General features: G+C 44.6%; 1 long non-coding RNA gene across 1 annotated transcript; it reads left to right on the forward strand.

The window, feature by feature from the left end:
• The first annotated feature begins 4,235 nt into the window (after positions 1–4,235).
• On the forward strand, positions 4,236–5,845 carry LOC125251462. The gene is made up of 3 exons (XR_007181009.1): positions 4,236–4,404; positions 5,226–5,367; positions 5,717–5,845. It is a non-coding gene; the product is annotated as an uncharacterized LOC125251462 (long non-coding RNA).
• Positions 5,846–7,653: the final 1,808 nt, after the last annotated feature.

Raw genomic sequence — 7,653 nt, forward strand, 5'->3', positions numbered from 1 at the left:
TAATTAGTCCAGGGAGTGTATATGGGAAATGTAGTTCATGAAATGAGTGAAACAATGAGTCCGGGAAGGAGTGCCCTCTAGAGGCTGAAGGCACTCTCACAGGTGATCGTGACATTACCCCCCCTCAAAGGAGCGGCTACCAGACGCTCCACCAGACAAAAAACAAAAACACAAAAAAAAAAAACTCAGGAGGGAGGTGGACAGGAGGAGGATCAGGGGGAGGGATGGTGGGCCAGATCCAGGGTCCCCAACTGATAGCCAGGGTGGTGCTGGAGGAACTGACCAGGCTGGTTCCAGCGGTTCTAGAGTCCTGGCTGGGTGCCAGGGTGGTGCTGGAGGAACTGACCAGGCTGGTGCCAGCGCCTCTGGAATCCTGGCTGAGTGCCAGGGCGGTGCTGGCGGAACTGACCAGGCGGGTTCCAACGGTTCCAACGGCCGGGGCAGTGGCAGCAGGGCAGGAAGCCTGGACGACGGTGGCAGGACAGACGGCTTGGTTGACGGCGGCAGGACAGAAGATCTGGGCGGTGGCGGCAGAGCAGAAGGCTTGGACGGCGGCAGGGCAGTAGGCCAAGGGTGCTTCATGGCCATATCAGAGAGAGCGACAGCTCGGTGACGGCCTCCGTGGCCGTATCAGAGAGAGCGGACAGCTCGGTGACGGCCTCCGTGGCCGTATCAAGGGGAGCGGACAGCTCGGTAACGGTCTCCGTGGCCGTATCAGGGAGAGCGGAGGACTCAGGGACGGCAGCGGGCTCAGACTGGGGCTGCTCTGGGACGGCAGCGTGCCCAGGCTGGGGCTGCTCTGGGACGGCAGCGTGCTCTGTAGTAGACTCACTGGCTGGAGCGGGCTCTGTAGTAGACTCACTGGCTGGAGCGGGCTCTGTAGTAGACTCACTGGCTGGAGCGGGCTCTGTAGTAGACTCACTGGCTGGAGCGGGCTCTGGAGTGGACTCACTGGCTGGAGCGGGCTCTGTAGTGGACTCACTGGCTGGAGCGGGCTCAGTAGTAGAGCCACTGGCTGGAGCGGGCTCAGTAGTAGAGCCACTGGCTGGAGCGGGCTCAGTAGTAGAGCCACTGGCTGGAGCGGGCTCAGTAGTAGAGCCACTGGCTGGAGCGGACTCACTGGCTGGAGCGGACTCACTGGCTGGAGCGGACTCACTGACTGAAGCGGGCTCTGGAATGGACTCACTGACTGAAGCGGGCTCTGGAGTGGACTCACTGGCTGGAGTGGACTCACTGGCTGGAGTGGACTCACTGGCTGGAGTGGACTCACTGGCTGGAGTGGACTCACTGGCTGGAGTGGACTCACTGGCTGGAGTGGACTCACTGGCTGGAGTGGACTCACTGGCTGGAGTGGACTCACTGGCTGGAGTGGACTCACTGGCTGGAGTGGACTCACTGGCTGGAGTGGACTCACTGGCTGGAGTGGACTCACTGGCTGGAGTGGACTCACTGGCTGGAGTGGACTCACTGGCTGAAGCGGGCTCGGGCTGTTCTGAGTGCATCCTCCAGGCACGCAAGACAGCCAAAATATAAAAAGTGAAGACAGCCCTCCTGGCCATCACGGGACTGACAGGGAGAGCATGCGAGACTGGAGTGGACTCACTGGCTGGAGCGGGCTCTGGAGTGGACTCACTGGCTGGAGCGGGCTCTGGAGTGGACTCACTGGCTGGAGCGGGCTCTGGAGTGGACTCACTGGCTGGAGCGGGCTCTGGAGTGGACTCACTGGCTGGAGCGGGCTCTGGAGTGGACTCACTGGCTGGAGCGGGCTCTGGAGTGGACTCACTGGCTGGAGCGGGCTCTGGAGTGGACTCACTGGCTGGAGCGGGCTCTGGAGTGGACTCACTGGCTGGAGCGGGCTCTGGAGTGGACTCACTGGCTGGAGCGGGCTCTGGAGTGGACTCACTGGCTGGAGCGGGCTCTGGAGTGGACTCACTGGCTGGAGCGGGCTCTGGAGTGGACTCACTGGCTGGAGCGGGCTCTGGAAAGGCCTCCGGGTTTTGGGGAATGGAAGCCTTCCTCCTCCTCTTCCTCCTTTTAGATGTGGGAAGCGGAGACTCAGTGCCAACCTCCTCTGAGGCCTCTGAAGCGGATTCACGGGCTGGGACGCACTCATGGACTGGAGCAGGCCTTGGAAAGGACACACGGGCTGGAGCGGGCACACGGGCTGGAGCGGGTGCTGGAGGTAGTCGAAGCGGCCCATTCCCACGCAGATGCAGGTAATTGGAGAAATTCCAAAAGTTTAACCCCCTTACCAGCTCCATCTCCCACTGCGGCAGAGGTCTATCCAGACAGTTATTAATAGTGTCTTTGAGGACCGTATCAGAGAGACCATACCCCTCCGCCCGTGACCAGAACTTCTGGACGAATGCCCGCACTCCCATTCTCCTCTGGCGGAGAGTCGCCAAAAGGGCCTGAGCCTCCTCAGCCCCCACTGATGACCGGAGTCTCCTGCTGCTGGATCCTTGCATAGTGTTGGTTCGTTCTGTCACGGGTGCACAAGAACAAGATGTAACAGATCCAAGTGCAGCATAAGTATTTATTGGGGAGTCCAGAAACGTAATCCAAGGCAGGCAAGAGGTCAAAATCCAGGTAATCAGTCCACAAAACAACAAGCCAGAGATATAAACAGTGCACGTAACAAATACAACGAACCACAACCAGGGACAGACACAACTGAGATTAAATAGACAAACACTAATTAACAAACACAAAACAGCTGGGTGCAATGATGAATGGTAATTAGTCCAGGGAGTGTATATGGGAAATGTAGTTCATGAAATGAGTGAAACAATGAGTCCGGGAAGGAGTGCCCTCTAGAGGCTGAAGGCACTCTCACAGGTGATCGTGACAATTATATATTGTGGGCTATATGTAAACATCACATAATAATACATTTTTGTTGCAGTGCCAAAAAAAAAAAAAAAAATTGATCTCACTTATTTATTTTTTAAATTATTGATATTTTGCAGATTCTGAAAGGTGTTATCACATCAAATAATAGGCTACTATTCAACAAATAGCGCAATATGCTGATAGAATATTTTAGAGCTGAACATAACTGAGCAAAACTATTTTATATTTTACTAGAATAGTTACATCTAAAAAAATTTTTAGTTTTTAATTTATTCATTTTCAAGATTTTTCATGACTTGGAAATCACATTTTTAAAATTCCAAGCTAAATTTCCAAGTGTTCCATGATCGTGTAGCAATGTAGTAACGGTGTGTGCATGTTTAAATAGAGACTAGAGCGCATTTGAAGGAGCTGCATGTCATCTGCTCATGTGATCGTCAATGGCCGTCTTGAGAAGTGATCAGATAAGGTGTGCAAAAGTCTTGGAAAACTGCTTAGAAAAAGGATGTGGATGAGGACATGAATGCTTTTTGCAAGTTGAAATCTTGTAATTATTGGCAATTCTAGCATGGTGTGAGCACCTGAAGTGCTGAGCGCATGTTTATGAGGGAGAACTGTAAAAGGATACGCGCCGCAAGGCACACGAGAAAAATACAACCGCACAATGTTTCTAGTAATTCGCGTATATAACTAATTTAGTGTTTATATAATTTTTACATTTTGTGTGCTATCACAAAAAAATTAGTATCCTGGGGATGTTGGAGGGGCACAAGAGAAATCTGGGGGGGCATTGCCCCTCATAGCCCCCCCCCCAGACCCGGCCCTGGCCCAGATTAATTGATGTGTAACCCCGGGTAACCTAAGAAAAAAGGAAAACAAATTCTAGAAGAAAAAGAGATTCATCCAATCACTGTTTCGTGCTGCAGTGAGAGACACCCCTAAGAGCCAATAGTAGCTGCGCATTCACAAGTCCCGCCCACTGGTCGCGCCGGCGCTGCTTTCAGCGTGAGCAGATGAGAGCGAGTCAGAGCAGATCAGCACAGATGGACCAGACAGTTTCTCCAGAAAAACCATTGATCTAGGGCTGGGCGATATATCGCATGCAATTGTCACGCGCATTTCGTCAGTAAAGCCGGTTCCCTGATTACCGCTAAATCGCCATCACCTGCTTTCAAATGGAGCGGCATTTAATAGACAGAGCCGTAGTTCACTGACAAGCTACGCAATATCGAGTTCATTATCGAAGGCGATTCATCTGCGATAATGAACGCGATATTGCGTGGCTTGTCAGTGATCTACGGCTCTGTCTATTAAATGCCACTCCATTTGAAAGCAGGTGATGGCGATTTAGCGGTAATCAGGGAACCGGCTTTACTGACGAAATGCGCGTGACAATTGCATGCGATATATCGCCCAGCCCTACATTGATCTAACTGGAAATGTGAATGAGTGCACTGAAAGTGGAGCTTTTGAAGTCGACGCGTCAGTCTGAAGTGATGTCGTCGGAGACAGAGAAGAGAGACGGAGCGGATCCCAGAGTGTTGAAGCACTGTGAGTAATCTTCCTTGTGTGAATAAAGATATGATTTTATTCTGCTTTAGTGAGTGAAATTCCAGATATTAATAAGAATATAATGTAAATGGCATGTTGAAGTTTCTAAAATGATTAATTTCTGAGCCGTTTTGAGTAGGCCGCGTGCACACAGCGCGAGCTGAACTGATTAGCACATGGGCTAAAGCTAACACGAGTAAACATGATAATTGTGTCATGAAATGAGATAAAGAGTTATATATTAGTGTCGGTGTGTTTAATAACTGCCTATTAATGTTTAATTTGATTGTGTCAATTTGAGATATTCATATGATTTATGGAAATGTCTTAATCAAAAGTTAATTGTTGTGTTTTGCAAGGCCTGTCTTTCTTTCCATGGGTGTGAACGTGATAATTATAGTTTATTCTGGTCAATAAACCGAAATATAACTTTCACTTTACAACGGGGGTCAAATTTTGTTACACACTTTTAGCAATTTATAACTAAACCATCACTGATTAAACATAGTTATTAGCTTCTTATTGTTCAGTTTATTTAATTGAAGTACCTTACTACACAAAAAATATGGTTTAAATAATGGCTAATATGCCCTTACTAGCCTATTTAAGTTGATCATTAATTACTAGTGTGTATGTGCATAACATGCATAATTGTGGACCCTTAAAATAAAGTATTAACACATCTCCTTTGAGATCTGCCTCCCTCCCCTTCAGGTACAGTCATTTATGTTCATCTGTTTACATTTATTGAGGTAAGAAGACAAATATCTAAGAAAATGAATGCGTATCATTTCCATCTCTTGTTTCTTGTTCCTTGACAGACCCAAAGGAAAAGGACAGTGATTCCCAAACCACAGAGTAATTAATGACTGTTGATGAGTATCAAGCACAACCTCAACAGAGACTCAGAAGAGGCTGAAAAAAATGGAGGAAAACGAAAAATTGAGAAATGACGACAAAAAAGTAAGAAAAATGCACATAATAGTTATTTTACTGTTGTGTTGAATCAGCAGCCAGCTATCAAACTGTTTGGTGGATTACATCATGTATTTACTGTCTTTGCACTTCAAACTTTCACATTTTTTGTAGAACTGCTATTGTTTCAATATTATTATTCAACTTGCTATGTAAAGTTAAGACAAAGAATTTAATAATTATTGGTAATTAATTGCATTATCAAGTATATGACAAGAAACCTGAAAGTTTTCCAACCTCTAACATCTGGCATGCTTAGATGACCATATGTACACATAGTAAATAGGTGTAAGAGATTGCTTTATCATATTTTATTTTGCTATATTTTTGTTGCTAGAGCTACCAAATCTGTTAAATGAAGTGAAGATGGCCCTGAAGTCTCTGTTTGTCAGCATCAGTCACATAACTTGGAAGATGGGACAGGATTTGCCACAGAGTAATTACAGAGCCCTTCCAACACAACAGGTAGTGTACTAGTTTATCTAGTCAATGAAGTACTGAAACCCTGTTGTTGTTATTACTATATTCAATGTGATCCAGTGGGAGTAAGTTTAGGTGTATATGACTTTCTTTTTTCTGATGAACACAATCTGAGAAATATTAATAAATATTCTGATGCATCCAAGCTTTATAATGGCAGTGAACGGGATCAATGAGTATAAGGTTGAAGAAAGTGCCTCTATCCATCATAAACGTACTCCACACGGCTCCAGGGAGCTTAATAAAGGCCTTCTGAATCGAAGCAATGCATTTGTGTTAAAAAAAAAAAATCCATATTTAACAAGTTATGCAGTAAAATATTTAGCTTCCGCCAGACCACAATCCATATTCAAGTTACGAAGAAAGTGTAAATTGGCATCACGTCAGTTACATTTTTTTCCGTAAGTTTATTAGGGAAGGTGTAGGACATAGTGTAAGCTTTGTGAACTGCAAGAGTTTTACACTTTCTTCATAACTTGAATATGGATGGCGGTCTGGTGGAAGCTAGATATTTTACTTCATAACTTGTTTAAATATGAATATTTTTTACACAAACGCATTGCTTCGCTTCAGAAGGCCTTTATTAGGCCCCCAGAGCTGTGTGGAGTATTTTTATAATAGATGGATGTGGATGGAGGCACTTTCTTCAGCCTTATACTCATTGATCACTATCACTGCCATGCCATTATAAAGCTTGGATGCGTCAGGATATTTATTAATATTTCTCCAATTGTGTTAATCAGAAAGAAGAAAGTCATATACACCTAGGATGGCTTGAGGGTGAGTAAAGCTTGGGATAATTTTCATTTCAAAGTGAAATAATCCTTCTAAGTTTCTTGCTCCGTGCCACAATAGCAATTCCTGTCAAACTCACAACTTTCTGGTTCCATTTGGAAGTCCAGATCCCCAAACATGCTGTTGCTGATTTGTCTAAATTGATATGTAGTCATGAACTGTGGGCCACTTTGTTTCCTAACAACAGCAATGTTTTGCCTTTTATTTGTTTGTCTCACAGGAGCAACATTGCAGAAAGTGGGTGCAGTGGGGTGTGTGTGTGTGTGTGTGTGTGTGTGTGTGTGTGTGTGTGTGTGTGTGTGTGTGTGTGTGTGTGTGTGTGTGTGTGTGTGTTTTGCCTTCGCAAAGTTTAGTTTGATATCAAGTTGAAATTTTAAATTACTCTTGTGGAGTATAATTTGATTGTCTTGTTGATTGTGTTGAAATAAAAGCATTTCTAATGTAAATTTGTGCAAGTAATTGACTGAAATCATATATGATTTGTATATGCAGAGTTATTGTAATATTTACAGAAATCATGTAAGATAATTATATGTAGAGATATGAGGAATTAGGTGGAAACATATAAAGTTTGAAGAACAGACACACAATTTACCTATTAAAAGCATATAATCTGTATAAAATTCATATGAGCAAATAATGCAAAATTTAAATGAATCCTATATATGACTTGCATATGATTAAATCAAGAATTTTAAATTATTTGTATAGGAAATTTACTGATATTCATACACATTTTCTACTAATATCATATACTATTACATACTGTTGTCATGTAAAACTCATATAAGAATTTTGCAGTATTCATATATGACCTAAAAATCCCATATAAGTTTTATGTGTGCTTTTTAGTATGAAAGTGGCCATAATCGGTCTGATTTTGTATATGACATGTATTGGACTTATATGAAACACATAAGGAAATTCTGGTTGATTTGAGTAAAGAATATGGTTGCTGTATATGAAACATACAGGTTTTTTTCATATGGGTGGCACCTA

Source organism: Megalobrama amblycephala, linkage group LG17 (genome assembly GCF_018812025.1).
Source record: "Megalobrama amblycephala isolate DHTTF-2021 linkage group LG17, ASM1881202v1, whole genome shotgun sequence".
In the NCBI taxonomy this organism is placed as follows: Eukaryota; Metazoa; Chordata; class Actinopteri; order Cypriniformes; family Xenocyprididae; genus Megalobrama; species Megalobrama amblycephala.